The sequence below is a fragment of the Chrysemys picta genome, chromosome 8 (assembly GCF_011386835.1).
Source record: "Chrysemys picta bellii isolate R12L10 chromosome 8, ASM1138683v2, whole genome shotgun sequence".
Classification (NCBI taxonomy): Eukaryota; Metazoa; Chordata; order Testudines; family Emydidae; genus Chrysemys; species Chrysemys picta.
The window spans coordinates 7130076-7146973 of NC_088798.1; the positions used below are offsets into that span (position 1 = coordinate 7130076).

Sequence of the window (16898 nt, forward strand, 5' to 3'; positions counted from 1 at the left end):
GATCTGGAGATACAACAGGAATGTATTAGCAGAGAAATCTCAGCAACCAGGAGCATTCATTACTTTTGATCTTTAAATGCACAAGTATCCAAGCTGCCACGAAATAAAACACTTCCTTAACAAGAAATGTAATTGTATACTTTTCTGTCTCTCATAAAAGGCAGTCAGGTTTAAATGAGTGATCATGTACCTATGCTCATTAGTGATAGACGTGGGGGTGATTTATACTGATTACAGAACCACTGAGCGTAAGCTCAGTTTTCAAAGATCCTTACAGGGGAGCCTGTTCTAGAGAAGGTCTATGAATGGTTGGAAGGACAACAACATTTGAGGAGGTGGGACTAATAGAACCTTTATTATTTATTTGTATTATCATAGTTCTTAGACATCCCAGTCATGGCTCAGGACCCTAATCTAGGGTGATTTTACAGGAGGGTTTCCTAGAAATAATTTGGCTTTATAACCCTGGTGGTTATTTTATTAAAAGTCAAAGACCCTTCAGTCCTGTGTTTCCCTGCAGTTTCATCTCTCTCATTTATAGCACCAAGAGTATTCTTAATGGCACACACCACCACTTAGGTCAGTTCGCTGGGATCTTCTCCCTGTTTTTCTTTTGTTACCAGGACATTGTTTTTATCAGCTCATAGAATCATAGAATATCAGGGTTGGAAGGGACCTTGGGAGGTCATCTAGTCCAACCCCCAGCTCAAAGCAGGACCAATCCCCAACTAAATCATCCCAGCTAGGGCTTTGTCAAGCCTGACCTTAAAAACCTCTAAGGAAGGAGATTCCACCACCTCCCTAGGTAATCCATTCCAGTGCTTCACCATCCTCCTAGTGAAAAAGTTTTTCCTAATATCCTCCCCCACTGCAACTTGAGACCATTACTCCTTGTTCTGTCATCTGCTACCACTGAGAACAGTCTAGATCCACCTTCTTTGGAACCCCCTTTCAGGTAGTTGAAAGCAGCTATCAAATCCCCCCTCATTCTTCTCTTCTGCAGACTAAACAATCCCAGTTCCCTCAGCCTCTCCTCATAAGTCATGTGCTCCAGCCCCCTAATCATTTTTGTTGCCCTCCGCTGGACTCTTTCCAATTTTTCCACATCCTTCTTGTAGTGTGGGGCCCAAAACTGGACACAGTACTCCAGAGGAGGCCTCACCAATGTCGAATAGAGGGGAATGATCACGTCCCTCAATCTGCTGGCAATGCCCCTACGTATACCGCCCAAAATGCCGCTAGCCTTCTTGGCAACAAGGGCACACTATTGACTCATATCCAGCTTCTCATCCACTGTAACCCTTAGGTCCTTTTCTGCAGAACTACTATCTAGCCATTCGGTCCCTAATCTGTAGCTGTGCAAGCATGAAATTTCTGTCCTTAGATATTCTATAGTACAGTTTGAGTCATTTAAGATTTTTACTATATTTGACTCTATGCTCTTTTTCACCGAGTATCACTTCCGCACCAGCACGACCTACTCTGTTATTCTTATATATTTTATACCCTGATATCACCATGTCCTTTTGATTATCATCATTCCATCAAGTTTCTGTGTTGCCTATTATATCAATATCCTCCTTCAATATCTGGCACTCAAGTTCCCCCATCTTAGTATTTAGACTTTAACATTTGTATACAAGGACTTACAAAATGTGTCAAGGTTTAGCTGTCTGCCTTCAAGTGATGTAATTGAAGGAGACTTTTTTTGTTTGATAGTTTCTCTTCAGTTCCTCCCTGTACTTTATCAACTTCTATCCTCTCCATTTTACTAGGAGATAGACTATCCCCTTTCATAAATCATCCCCTAAGGGATGTCTCTGTCCAAGCCATGTGCTCCTCCACCCCAGTTCAGTTTTCCTCCAGTCCTTAGTTTAAGAACTCCTCTATGACCTTTCTGGTTCCATTTTGATTTAGGCGGAGCCCATCCTTCCTGTACAGAATGGGTGATGCGTATAATAGAGCATGCGGCCCTCCTATCCTCCCCCCCACCGCTGCTCACCGCATGTCCCCCTCCTCTTCTCCCTCTGCCCACCGCTGCTCACCACATGCATCCTGGTGCCAGCTATGGGGCTGGAGAACATGGCGGTGACAGGCCTTTCCCAAAGCTGTTCAGGAAATGCATTTCTGAGTGATGGGTCTCTGGGGAAGCAGGTTCCCTGTGCTGGCCAGCCAGGGAGATGCCCTGGTAGCGCATTGGAGGGCATTCGGGAAGTCACAGCTCTGGTGGATCTGGAGTGAAACCTGCCAGCTTTCCCTCAACCCAGACTCACAGCAGGGCTCAGCAGCTCCACTTTCTCCACCACTAGGTCCAAATTTTAGGTCTAAGCCAGGCTCCTGCTCCCAGAGACAGGCACCAGCCAATGGCCCTGGCTTGCAGAGCTGGGCAACAAGCCCCCCTCCCCAATGCCCAGGAGCTCAGAAATCCAGTGCCCAGACCTAGACTGCTCAGTTGGAAAGCGAAACCCCCTGCTGTTACCAAAACAAGAAGATAGGAGAGACGCACACGGTGAGGCGGCTGGAGGAGAGGAGGGATGCATGCAGTGAGTGGCAGCGCGGGGAGGGGAAGTGAGTGTGGGCAGGGCCATGGGCGGAAGAGGCGGGATGGGGGGCTAGCCTACCCCAGAAGAAGCTTCACCCACCACCCATGCTATATAGGTTCATCCTTTTCCAAAAGGTTCCCCAGTTCCTAATAAACCTCAATACCTCCTCTGAACATCTCAGCCATGCGCTGAGACCCTGAAGTTCTGCCTGTCTAACTGGCCCTGCACATGGAACTGGAAGCATTTCAGAGAATGCTACCATGGAGGTTCTGGACTTCAATCTCTTACCTAGCAGCCTAAATTTGGCCTCCAGTACCTCTCTCCTACCATACTCTACGTCACTGGTATCTATTCATGCCATGACTACCAGCTCCTCTCCAGCACTGCCCAAAAGTCTATCTACATGTCTTGAGAAGTCTGAAACTTTTGCAACTGGCAGACGATTCACCATGAGGTTCTCCTGATCATCACACATCCAGTATTTCTAATAATTGAATCCCCCATTACTATTATTTGTCTCTTCCTAATAACAGGGTTCCCTTCCCCTGGAGCGGTATCCTGAGTGCGAGAGGACACCATGACATTATTTAGAAGGAGGATCCAAACTATGGGATCATTTCCCTCCACTCCAGCTTGATGTTCTCCTTTCCCGAGACTTTCATCCTCATCAACAGCACAGAAACTGTTGGGTGAGACTTTCCAGGACAGAGTAGAGCAGTCCCACCCCCAGATATGCACCTCTCTCTCTTTGCTCCTCCAGTTCAGCCACTCTGGTCTCAAGAACCCGTACTCTGTCTCGGAGGGCCACGAGTTGCCATCACTAAATGCACACATAAGCCACTTGCCCACAAGGCAGACAATCATACACGCTACATTCAGTGCAATAAACCGAATAACCTCCACTCTGCTGCTGGACTTCGGCCTGCATTATTTTGACTCTTGCTGGATTTTTGTTTGTGTTCTTTCTGGGGTGGGGATAGGGTTATTGGGAGAATTTTAGAGAATATTTATTAGGTGTATCTGGCTCTCACGCTCCCTCTCTAAACTCCCCTGCCAAACTCCTCTGGTTGCTAGCTCTTCTGGTCGCTTAGGAACTGGTTTTTAAGCCCCTGTTCTCCCAGAGTTAGCCCTGCTCCCTGCTCAAGGAATCCTAAAGGGATGAGAGAGCCTTGTTAGGAAGCTCTCAGCCCTGCCTAACAGACCCTAGGCTCAGCACACAGCCCCCCAAGCACACCGTCAATTTCAGGTCAGTTTCATTTTCTGGTTCTCCTGAAATCGCCCAGAAACTGCAGAAGGGTGTTTGGACCTCATCCTGCAAACCCATTGATTTGAAAGGAATTACTCATTTATTATTACTCACAGGATTGGGTTTATTGACCCAGCTTTACTGACATGCTTAAAACATGGAAGTCCATCCCAGTGAACACAACAGGTGCACTCACATGCTTAAAACCAAACATGTGTAAATGCTGACACGACTGAGTTCTTTATTTGTTTAAAGAACTGTTGCCAGTGAGCGCGTGCTTTAATTAATGGAAACATTCTTTTGGACTTAGATTTTGTAAAACCATCTCTCTACACAAGTTGTGTATAAAATTTGATCTGGCAGCATCCTTTTAAATAATAAAAAAAATTACAACTACTTATATGTAGCCTTAGCAGAATTTGGGTTTTTAAATATATAATTTTGACAGATATCAATGTTTATTTTTAAGCTTTTTCAATGTAAATAATTGGCAAAATTACGGTTTTTTTTTATTGTTATCCATTTCCACAGTTGTGATAAGTTTACTGGTGGTTCAGACAATGGGAAGGGAAGTCAGGCAAATGTTTCATGATAGTAGATGCTGAGATTCCATAAGCTAAAGTTTTATATAACTGTTAAAAAACAAATTGTCATCACATGTCAAAATATACCAAGCGGATATCCTTAAATCAAACTCTAAGAAGTTCTCAAGGAACATTTTTCTTGCTTGTGCCCATCTGTAAATTTCTATCATCGTCAGTGGAAATATTCTGACAGTTTGCGTGTTTGGAGAAATGGAAATTTACACACCTTTACCAATAAAAATCGAATCCTGCCCAGACTAAATATAACAATAAATGAGCAAAAAAAGTTATAGGACTATGTTACCCATCCCCATGTAGGAAATACTCTAGTCCACACCTGAGCAGTGTTGTTAAAAATCATCATCAGCCTGCAGGAAGATTTTCAGTGAAAGCATGTTGGGAAAACCTCTGCTGTCACTTCTCCATTAACATTTTTCGAAAGCTTTCATTTTTATTAGTCAAATGTTTAGAATCCACAGGAAATCCTAGGATGAGCCATTTCCTCCTTTGGCTATAGCCCTTGGGGAAAAGCGCAGAGCCTTTCAAAGGTTAAAAATCCTTTAAACCATGCTTTTCGCAGCTTTTTCAAATTATGAGTATGCTCAGCTTGGATTTTATGGGGCATGAAAGATGGTGAAATTTAGACGGCGGGTGGGGGAAGGATTGGACTTTTTGTAGAAGAGCCTGCAGAGAAGTTGAAAGCTGTGCAGGAAACTACAATGGGATATTAGGCCCTGCTTCTGCAACCGGACCGACGACAGGATGCAGCCCTAGCAGCTTCACTAGATACATATACAGTTGTAAAATAAAAACAAATCGAAGTAAGTAAAACGCTCCGAAGTTCTTACATTTTTCTGATGTGTTGGCTACTTTGTATTAGGATGTTGTTAACATCTAAGGAGGCTTAGAACGGTGGTCCCCAAACTTTTGAGCGTTGCGTTCTCCCTTGCCCCTCTCCGCCCGCCCTCGAGCAGGGGCTGCAGCTTTGGAAGGGGATGCAGACAGGTGTAAGGGGGCCAAGGCTGAGGCCACAGCTGGGGCTGGTCTGGGGGGGAGAGCAGGGCCATGACCAGGGGCCAAGGCCGGGGTGGAGCTGCAGCTGTACTGTGGGGAGGGCCGGCAGCCGGGCCCACGCCTGAGAGCGGAGCTATGGCCAGTGGCTGGTGCGGGGCTGGGAGCGGAGCCATGCTGAGGGTCGGGACGGGGCCAGGCGCAGGGCTGGGAGATGAGGCTATGTCTGGGGGTAGGACTGGAGCAGAGCTGGGAGAGGGGAGGGGTGGGTGGCACTCCCTCCCCGCCCCCATGTGGGCTGGCCCAGGCCCCGCCCCCCTGGATGTTCCTCCACACCCGGGTAGTAGAGTTGCCAACTTTCTAATTGCACAAAACTGAACACCGTTGCCCTGCCCCTACCCCAGCCCTCCCTGAGGCCCCACCCCTGCCCCGCCCATTCTTCGAGGCCCCGCCCCCACTCACTCCAGCCCTCCTCCCTCAGTCGCTCGCTCTCCCTGACCCTCAATCACTTTCACTGGGCTAGGGTAGGGGGTTCGAGGGCGGGAGTGAGTGCGAGCTCCACCTGGGGATGTGGGCTCCAGGGTGGGGACAGAAATGAGGGGTGCAGGGTGCAGGAGGGGGCTCTGGGCTGGGGCCAAGGGGTTTGGAGTGCAGGAGCGGGCTCAGGATTGGGGGCTCGGGTGTGGGAGGGGTTGTGGATGCTGGCTCTGGGAGGGAGTTTGGGTGCAGAAGAGAGCTCAGGGCTGGGAGAGGGGGTTGGGGTGTGGGAACAGGTGTGGGCTCTAGCCGGGCGGCGCTTACCTCAGGTGGCTCCCAGTCAGCGGTGCAGCAGGGCTAAGGCAGGCTCCCTGCCTGCCCTGGCTCCATGCTGCTCCCGGAAGTGGCTGGTATGCCTGGCCCCTAGGTTGAGTTGCAGCCAGGTGGCTCTACGCTGTGCGCACTGCCTATGCCCACAGGCACTGCCCCCAGAACTCCCATTGGCCATGGTTCCTGGCCAATGGGAGCTGCAGAGCTGGCGCTGGGAGCAGCGGTAGCACTCGGAGCTTCCCTGATTGCCCTTCGCCCTAGGGGACGCGGGGACATGCTGACAGCTTCCAGGAGCTATGCGGTGTGCTGCTGACCAGACTTTTAACGGCCCAGTCAGCACCGCTGACCAGAGCAGCCAGGGTCCCTTTTCGACTGGGCATTCCGGTCGAAACCTGGACGCCCAGCAACCCTACCCCCTAGGGTGCACATCCCTCTAGCTTAGAAGGATTAGATTTTTATCTGTAATGTCGGTAAATGTTGATTTTATCACACACAAAGAAACCAACAAAAAATATTTCCATCAATAATAATAGAAATGTACAGATAGGCCGAAAGCAAGAAAAATCCTGCTTGAGAACTTATTCGAGTTTGATTTAAGGACACTTGCTTTGTATATTTTGACATAGGATGTTGACAATTTGTTTTTTTAATTATAAATCTTTCATTTTGAATCGGCAATCACGAAATTAGTGTCTGATCTCCCCTCCCGTTGTCTGATCCACCCGTAATTTCCCACAACTGTGTAAATTTACATTGATAAAAATAAAATCATGCTTAAAACCCATAATTTCCCAAAATTTTTAAACGAAAAAAAGGCTTCAAAATAAACATTGTTATCTGTCAAAAATTATAAAAAAACTAAAGTTTAATTCTTCCAAGCCTAGTTATTTGTATACACCTACAATTATTATTTTTCGGAAACACTGTATTGTTTTTATAATAAAATATAACTGAACTTTATTTTTTTAAAAACTCTTCAGTGCATTCTAAATTTTGCTTTTGTTCTTTGTTATTTAGTTATGATCCTTGAAACGACACAGCAATTCATTTAACCAGAACTCGAAACCAGAAGTAGTGCTCAGCCCTTTAACGGTAGAATCTCTACTGACATTGAAGTCCAGCTAGTAGGATGCAGATAAATATAATGCAATAAAATACTTGACACTGCCCTGGTACCAAGGATCTCAAAGTGCTTTCCAGACAATGAACTAACTGCACCATGGCCCTGTAAGGTCTTGTACTATTTTTCCATTTTGCAGATGGGAAAACAGGGACTGAAAAGTTAAGTGACTCACTTAAAGTCACAGAGGGAATCAGGAACAACCATGAACCTGGAACTTCAGCATGTGTCTTCTCCTGTGCTTTAAGCAGTAGACCAAGCAGCCTCTCATCAACTGAGTTCTTAATTCAGTAAAACGCTTAAATACATGCTCAGTTTTAAGCACATGTGGTTTTGCTGAATCACGGCTTGAGGGCCCTGGCTTTTCAATGATGCTCAAGACCCATAGGTCCCATTTTGGTTTAAAGGGACTCAGAACGTTTGAGAAAAAAAAATCAGGGAAGTTATTTAGGTGCCCAACATATGAAAATTTGACTTTGGGCTTTAAACGTCAGCTCTTTCTGAATGACTGGATTTTTAAAAAAGGTACTATTTTATTTTTTTCAAAGTGAAAGAAGGATTTTAGAGGTTATTTTTGCCTATTCATTGAACTGAATAGCCACGCTGATCTTCCACATGCGTCATGGACAAAGTTATTTTTGAGTGAAGCATGAACTTTTGGACAAAAAACGAAGGGATAGGAGCTGTGGAAAAGATGGGTTTAGATCTGAGACACATTCCCCAGCGTTCTCTGGGTTGAGAACAGCACCCATAGAGCTACCCAAGAGGTTCTATTGTAGGATGGAAAGTGGGTTGTTAAAGCCAGGCCGACATGCAAATACACAAGCCAACCAAGGGTAGGACTCCCCTACACATATATTGTTCAAGAGCCATAAACCTGACATGTTCAGTCCCATAGTTCAAACCTGACAATCATGCTGGAGTCTTTCTCCAATTCTTAGCACACGCTTTGGATTGGAGTCTATGGGCCATTTCCTTCAGGGTCAGGTCAAAGCCATTTTAAAGCCTAGATTTATTTTTTTGCACTGCTTGGCTGATGTCACAAAAACAGTGTCAGTTCTCTTCTTTTGCTCCATCTCAACCCCAGTGACCTCCAGCCTAAATTTCTACCTCAGTTAAGTCTCCCAGAGGTGCTTAAGATTACCGAAGAACTGACTTCAAAATAAACATACTTAGAGCTGACTGCCCATAGATGGTCCCACCTAATAAATATAGCAGACAGTATTTGTTCTGGGAAGAGATGGAAAATTATGACTTGGTCTTCGGGAAAGAGTATTTTTATTCATGCGATTTATGAACCGTATATGCATGCACTTGGGAAGCAGTTTCTCCAGAACAGTACCTGGCTCCAGTTTTTTAAAGAGGCCTTTAAGCGAACAAGCTCAGAAAACATTAGGTAGGCCATACGCTGCCAGACTGTGGACTTCCTATTCCAAACATGGAGCACCTACCTACACCAAAAGTCTCATTAGTCCAGAGTTTAAGATGCTAGCCAGGAGTTAGAAGACGTGAGCTCAATTCTGCACTCTCCCACAGACTTCCTGGCTGTCCTTGAACAAAGTCATTCGGGGCACGTCTACACTGTTTTAAAACCCGCGTTAGTGAATCCAAGCTCCGGCCCGAGCCTGTACGTCTACATAGCTGTTTTTACTGCCATAGCGTGAGACTGAGTCTGTAGATCCAGGCTTGGACACTTGCTGCTACAGACCTTATAACGCAATATAGACATATAATTAATCTTTGTGTCTCAGTTTCCCCCATCTGTAAAATGGGTATAATAGCACTTCCTGACCTCATGTGCATTAAAGATACAGTGACGGAGGCCATGTAATTAATTAGGATAGACTTCAACCAAACAAAAGCTATACTCCAGTAAGTGTAGGGGAGTTACATTCTGGCTCATAATTATTTCTAGAAAGATCTCACACCAGATAATCACAATCACAAAGGCAAAGAAACTAACAAACGTGTGCCTATCAAGAAATGGTTGCATCAATTAAGGATGGACAAACTAGTTCTTTTGAAATAAGAAGCCCTCATACTCCAAACATGAACTGAATCTCAACCAAGGTTTGAACATTTTCATCTGGCTTATAATTTTTTCCCTTTCATTTCTGTACTACCAGATTTCAACTGGACCAGAATGAGACCATCCAAATACTTAAGGGAGGGTGCTAATGGATGATTTCTGGTCATCGTTAACAGCAGCATGAATGTATATTTAAGGTAATGGGGACAAATCAGACTTTGCTCTGTACTATTTTTGACCTCTATATAAACTCTTTGGACAAACTTCTCTGATTAGCACTACAAAAGTTTTTTTTCTCCTGCTGATAATAGCCCACCTTAATTGATTAGTCTCGTTAGAGTTAATATGGCAACACCCATTTTTTCATGTTCTCTGGATATATATATCTTCCTACTGTATTTTTCACTCCATGCATCTGATGAAGTGGGTTTTAGCCCATGAAAGCTTATGCCCAAATAAATATGTTAGTCTCTAAGGTGCCACAAGGACTCCTAGTTGTTTTTGCTGATACAGACTAACACGGCTACCACTCTGAAATTCTCTCACACTGTAGCACTCTTGCATTTGTCACTCCCAGATCTCACAATGATGCCAATGCAACCTTCACAATAGGGATGAGGATCCATTTGTGCTAGTCACAGTACAAACACACACACACACAGGGTCTGTGTCCCAAAGAGCTTGCAATCAACCTGAAATCAATCTGGGCTACAGCCGTGCTCGGAACACAATTCCTTGATCTGCTCTGTCCATGTTCTCCTTCGTAATCTCAATTTAAAAAAAAACACTCCTTCCAAGTAGCCAATGAACCCTGATCAGCATTACCCTTACTTCCAGCCTCTGATCCCCCGGGCTGCTGTCTGTATATATTATTGTATTGGTCATCTTAGGTTGTAAGATCCTTAAGAACTGGGCAGTTGGGGAGGATTCTGCTAACACTGAAGTCAATAGGAGCTTTGACATGAATCTCAAGGAGAACAAGTTCAGGACATTTCTTCTATTCAGTGCCAATCATTCTTGCCCTCAACCACGAATAATGTCTGTGCTGATAGATGGTTGCTGTTTTTCCTTGCTGTCTTTCCTGCGGGATCAAGGGCTCCGATCCCACAGTTAGATACATGTAGGGAGGCTACTTATGCCTATGTGCAGTCCCATTGCATTCCCCGGGACTCTACAGAGGCCCAAATGCAAGGCTGGGACCACAGTGAGTAACTCAACCTGTTACCCTGACACTGAGGAAATATTTTTCCTCTGGAAAAATCTCGCCAGAAGGATTCAGATATAAATGAAAAACAAGAGTTACAAAATCTCACACACACATGCACGCACCAATCCACTTGAATGGTTAAGCCATTTATTTCCAGCTTCAAAAGACAAAATGCAAAAAACACCCTCGAATAAAAATGGATATAGAAAACCTGTACTGGATTGCCTGTCTCAAAGAGGGCTGGCATTCTATAAAAAGCCGGAGGCATGGATATAACAGGAGCGGCACCTGTGAAATTCGCACTGGAAGTTTGAATTTCATTGTCACCAGCAGGCAGAAGGAGGGGCCTGAGGGTTTAATGAGATGATGGTTTTGATCAAGCACCTCCATCTAAAGAAAATCGCTCTAAAAAAAGCCTTCCCGCCTTCTCCAATTAGGAGGCGAAGGGCATGCACATGTAGACGGGCTACGCTCAGAAAATCTGGGGCTTTTCAATAAAAGCCTATTCCGCTGGGGATTTACTTCGTACTCCACCTTAGGAAACAGCATATGGCGAGCTGAAATTCCACCTGTTCTAAAGAACCCTCTGAAGCTTCAATAAATCACATTTTATTGTGCCACAAGCCCGCAGCTCCAGATCGAGAGTTTCAAGGCCATTATTGAAAGCAGCGACGTGTCTGCTATAGCTTAAGAGACGAAATCACAGCTCTTCTTATTTGGAGCCTATCCGATACGTTTGCGCGCCTGGATGCTGATCACAGACAACATTTGCACGATGGACACCATTCTTCATTGTGTCCCATTATTTTCCTTTTCACATCACACTGAAGATAATTTTCCACTCCACTTTTGTGACCGACTCTGTTCTATTTGGGGTTTATTTGCTGCGATGTTCACCGACCACCAAATAGCTTGAGGAGGTAAAAGCCTCTATAGTTTTTTCAACTCTAAACTATATTTAATAATGTATCCTAGGGGAATAAATTGACCTAGTGTGGTGGCCTTGTTTCACATTCAAAAGGGTGTATTTGATTCTTATAGATACATTATACTATAACGTTTTGATATTATCGAAACAAAACATTTTGATAAGTTCATTTTGACATTTCTGAATCATTTTTTCCCCAGGACTTCTGTTTGGTGGAAAATTTAGCCTTTTTTGTCCCAATTTGGGACAAACAAATGGCAAAATGTTGGTGTTTCCTCTGAGAAGGAAATTCTTTTTTCCAACCAGCTCTATCTTGACAGCTTTGAATCAAGACTGGATGTCTTTCTAAAAAGAGATGTTACAGCTCAAACAGAAGCGATAGCACTTGCTGTTTCAAGCCCGAGTGAGATTCTCTAGCCTTTGCTATGCAGCAAGTCAAACCAGCTAATAATAATGGTCCCATCTGGTATTAAAATCTATGAAATACGGATGCTTTGGCAGAAGACCATTTTTCCTTTTATTCCAGTCGTTGGAACCCACTGACCATTGGTGACGGCTTGGCTCCATGTCCATAAACTTTTTGTTTTTTTTTCAAGGCAACACTATTGCCTACAAGCCTTCAGCTAGGCTTGTCTTCACTACCTTTAAAATTTGTCTTGCTGCAATACAACTTAGCATCACCATGCTAAAATACCTGCACATAGGCTTGTGACTGCAAACCGGAGACCTTTTAGAAATAAGACATGGGAGTTTGATGGCTAGACAAGAGTCTTAAGGCCTTGCTAACATTGGCCCCAAACCCTTCCGCCAGAGTGATAGACAGAAATTTAGTTCATGGTTTACACAGAAAGACCAGACAGAGAGTTAAAGGTATCTGCAAAAGATGGGTTTGGGCCTGTGAATGGGTCCCCCCTTCAGCTCTTGGAAACCCTGGCTGCTAAGCCCTTTAGCTGAATTAACTGGTATATACAGTCCACCAGAGTACCTCCACCACCTCTTGCTGCTTCATGCTCCAGGTACATCACCACCTAACAGCAATTATATAGAACACCCTTTCCTGCTCCCTCACTCAGCCTTTTAAACTGCTTGCTTTCTTCTCAGCGCTGTCCCGCCGGCGAGCTTGTGAGCTCATCAGGCTCCCATGATCCCTTGCCAAACCCACACTACTGAAGTCCCTCCAGCTCTAACTACAGCCGGTGCTCTGGGGGTTTAAGTGATCAGGGTGTTGGCTTCCAACAGGCTCAATTGTAGCTGCTAACAGCACTCTGCCCCAGTGCCCTTTTTGGCCAGCTCTAAAGAAGGTCTGAAATGAAGCAATGAGAAAACTCACAGCCCAAATCTGAGGCCTCAGATGAGCTTTCCTGCAAAACCAGCGCAGCCTTTAGGAATAAGTATTTGCTAGGTAAGACAAGGTATAAGTTGAGGCTTGCAGGCTCATTGTGGTACTGCCTTAAGACCAGTAAAACAATAGTGTAGCCAAACTTATCAAGGCCTAAAAAAGCCTTAACTTAAGCAGCTAATCAAGAGTAACCCTAGCTCACAAGACAGAAGGTATGGCAGGTACTCAGCTGCTGACAGGTAACCACAAGCTTGAGATATTTTAAGTTAGGAACACCAGCAGCATGTCTAACCACAAGAATGCCACGGGAGCCAACTGACGTATATGCTAATCAGCATGAGGTAAAAGCCCTGGCAACCTATTGGAGAAGGGCACCTGCACGTTAGTGGGGCGTGGAAGTCCAAATAAGGAAAAGGGGTGGAACCTCCTACCGAATATGCATTAGGCAGAGCGGCATCAGCGTAACACATTATAATAGCTGTATCCCGGCCTGTGTGCCTTGAAAGATGCCAGGATGCTGACCACCAACAATGAGGATAACGAGGAGGAGGAGGAGTAACACTTCTGGGGGGTGCAAAGGATGATGGGAGTATCTGTCCCAACACTGATTGTAGATTCTCTTGCTGGGACGGAGTGTTGGTGACTTTGCTCATTGTGTTAATAAAACGATTGCAAATTCAGAAGGTTTTTTCCCTTAGTGACAGAGTGACTCCTGGAGCTGGTGATTTATGAAAAAATTAGATAGCAATAACATTTGTTATAAGATTGTGAGAGTAAAAAATTAGATTGTAAGCTCTTTGGGGACGAGAACATCTTGTTGTTCTGTGCCTACCACAATGGCATCTTGTCCTACGATTGGGGCTCTTCAATACAAATAATCCATGATAAGAGGCAACTGTCTAGTAAACCTTTCACTACCGTGTCCAGATTGGGATCAGAATCCAGGAACTCCTAGTCCTTCGCAAATCCATTACACCTTGTCCTATGAGTATAGACTGTAGTTTACCGCTGTTGGGTTTTTGGTTCTCTGGATTTGAACAGGAAATGAAATATATACTTTTAGGGCAAAATAAGTGGCCTGAAAGGGAAAGAAATGCTGCTATTCCAGGTTAACAAAAGGCAGTAAAGCGTTTGCCCCAATCCCTACGATTCTATCTACTTCCACAAGACAGGCAGTCCCCCTCACTGTCCCGAACTCTCATGTGTTATTGCAAGGAATTAGGAGCTGTGAAACTCACCTAATGAGGTCAGCATCAGGAAATAGCTCTGAAAAATGGTTCCAGTGGGAGCTACTAAAAGGATGCCCCCAGTGTCCAGAAGAAACGTTGGATGCCTCTGAATATCAGGCCGCAAGGCCAGTCAATAGGAGTGAGTGTGACTTTTTTGTTCGTTTGTTTCTATAAAAGGGGCAGCCAAGGAAAAGTGAAACTATTAATTCATCCACTGAAATTTCTGCTCACAAAACTGTGCCCCCTATTAAATTTGCTCATAAAAGCCTTTTGGCTAGTTGGTTCCATATGTTTCCCAAACCCACACTTATTGCTTCTGAAAGGCAGGAGTAGTTAACAGGCTGTGGCTTGGCACTGACCTGGGAGACCTTAGGACCTTGGTTTTTCCCTTTCAAATTGCTAATTAACCAGTTTAATAAACATGGCTCAAATCTGACAGTGGAGCTCTGAAAACTCACTGTAACCACAACATATCCTACAGTGTTATTTGGTAAGAAACTTGGGGTTGATGTGGTATGATGCGTCAGTATCAATAACACGCAGCCACAGGATCTCGCCGGGTTTTCTAGAGGCTGGGAAGTTACAAGTAGCGAGGGCATGATCCTGCATTCCTTGTACACTCAAAGCACCTACTAATGCCAATGGAAGGTTTTAACTTGACAAAGAAGCCAGCGTCGGGCCCCTGATCTCCCTCACAATCCACAGATCCCGTGCCAAGAGGACTGTACAAAACCAACTCATTTCTCACTTTGCAGTGTAATGAATCCATGTACTGCAAGCAATTCCTAGGTGAAAATCACTCACCCACATGGGACTGAAACACTTGTCCTTTTGCTCCAATGGCACAGCGTTTCACCTCTTGACCCAGAGAGCTACCTTAGGTAATAGCTGGTCTCATCCATTCTACAGGGAGACCACTGGGGCCACATCACTTGTGCCCAAAGGTGTAGATCAGTGGTTTTCAACCTTTTCGCATTTGCAGACCCCCCAACAAATTTCAAACGGAGGTGCACACCCCTTTGGAAATCTTAGACATAGTCTGTTGACCCTGAGGGGTCTGCAGACCACAGGTTGGAAAACACTGGCCTAAATCCTCAAAGGCATTGGGCATCTAACTCTTGCTGAAATCGGGTTGAATTGAGGTTTTGGGCCAAAGTCTGAGAACCCATTGCAGTGGGAGCATTATTCTCTCAGTGGAATTTGCATGGATTTGTTTAGATATTCTGCTTCTGTGGGAGCACTTTTTCTCATCCACTTTAATTTTAATTTAAATGCTTGGAGCCTCTGCAAACAACAGATTTTGTGGGGCATTTTGCCAAGCTTGTGAACTGGCTGCCAGGCTCCCATCATGCCCTTTGGATGTAATTCACCCCCTGCATAAAACCCAGGCACCAATGAAGACCCACTTAAGACCTAAACCCACTTAAGTTCCATTTTGAGAGCACTTTGGTGGTACATTATATCATTGCCAAGCAAATACCTCTGTCCAACCGGGGAGAAGGACAACGTCTCCCTGAAACAAGGTCTTTGTACAGCACTTTGAAGATATAAACCTATGTATAAGTGCTAAGTAATGCATTCTTTACCGACATCATTGTCAATGAGCGGTTCAAATTAGGGGGCTCCCTAGAGGAACAGGTTGAAACATACAGTGACTGAGGTGGCATTGGCTCTCTGGCCGATTCATTGCTGGTTGCCATGGGGACAAAGCATGAGCTCAGATCCTGCCCCCCAACCCATCTTTGGAATTGCATCAGGTTTCATGCAGAGATGGGGGAATGGTGCTTCAGAGCTGGCTGACCCCCATTCTGCATGAGATGGGGGAAAGTCCTCATACAGAAGGTCATCTCCAAACATGGACACAGGTGAAAAGCTCCCTCTGTTATTCTATTAGCTCCTTCCCCTTTGATTTTTACTGTCCCCAGACTCTGCAGCAGCGTGGAAGCAGGTGGGCTGGGATGGTCGACCAATAGATTCTCCCATAAGAGAACTTCCAACTGGGGGGGGGGTGTTGGGGAGAGGAAGAGCACAGACTTTCCTCCTTTCTGCTCATTGCACAGTCTTGACAGGTAGTCTATTGATAAACCCCAGCCCACCCCACCAATAGCCACCAGGCTCAGATCTTTCCTTGTTTCCATTAGAAATGTCATATCGATTTTGCTAAAGGGCTTGAAAAAATATTGGAGGGAGGGCTAAACAGCAAGGATCTCAGACCACAAAGCACTCTCGCATTTCCACACAACAGCAACAGGAAGCTTTGCAGCCAGCATGTTTTCTTCACGGACTTCCCCTGCCTCATGTCTGACTGATCCCGTTCCTAGCAAAGTCAATGGCGAAACTTCCACTAACCATAAGGGCACCAGGAATGGTCCCATAGTGAGCTAATGCAAAATCCCTGGCAGGCAATATGAGGCACTACAGCCTGATCGAGAGGGATAGTAAATGGCTTTGATGACTGAGGGAAGTGCCCAGAATCTTATAGAATCAGAATCCTATGTAGCAGAGTGGGGTTCCTCACAGACTGGGAGCAGTCCGGGACTTGGCCTTTGTGTTATGTGTTTGTACAGTTGTTAGCACAATCAGGCCATGATCAGACTCCACAGCTGCTACCACAATATCTAATAATAAAAAAAGCCTCATCCATCTCTCTTTGAGGTCAATGGCAGCTGGGCTATTGGTACCAGTGGGAGGCAGTGCGGAGGGGATAGATCACTTAAGGAGTTCTATTTCCAGCTCGGCCACTGGCCTCCTGGGTGGCTTTGGGCAAGTCATGTCCCCTCCCTGTGCCTCAGTTTTCCCACCTGTAAAATGGGAATATAATGATATTGACCTCTTTTGTAAAGCACTGAGAGATC

At 45.2% G+C, this 16898-nt stretch overlaps 1 protein-coding gene across 4 annotated transcripts in view; it reads right to left on the reverse strand.

The window, feature by feature from the left end:
• TRABD2B (TraB domain containing 2B) overlaps positions 1 to 16898 on the reverse strand; it is a 390651-nt gene that overhangs the window by 180249 nt on the left and 193504 nt on the right. The gene's annotated exons all lie outside the window — the stretch shown is intronic.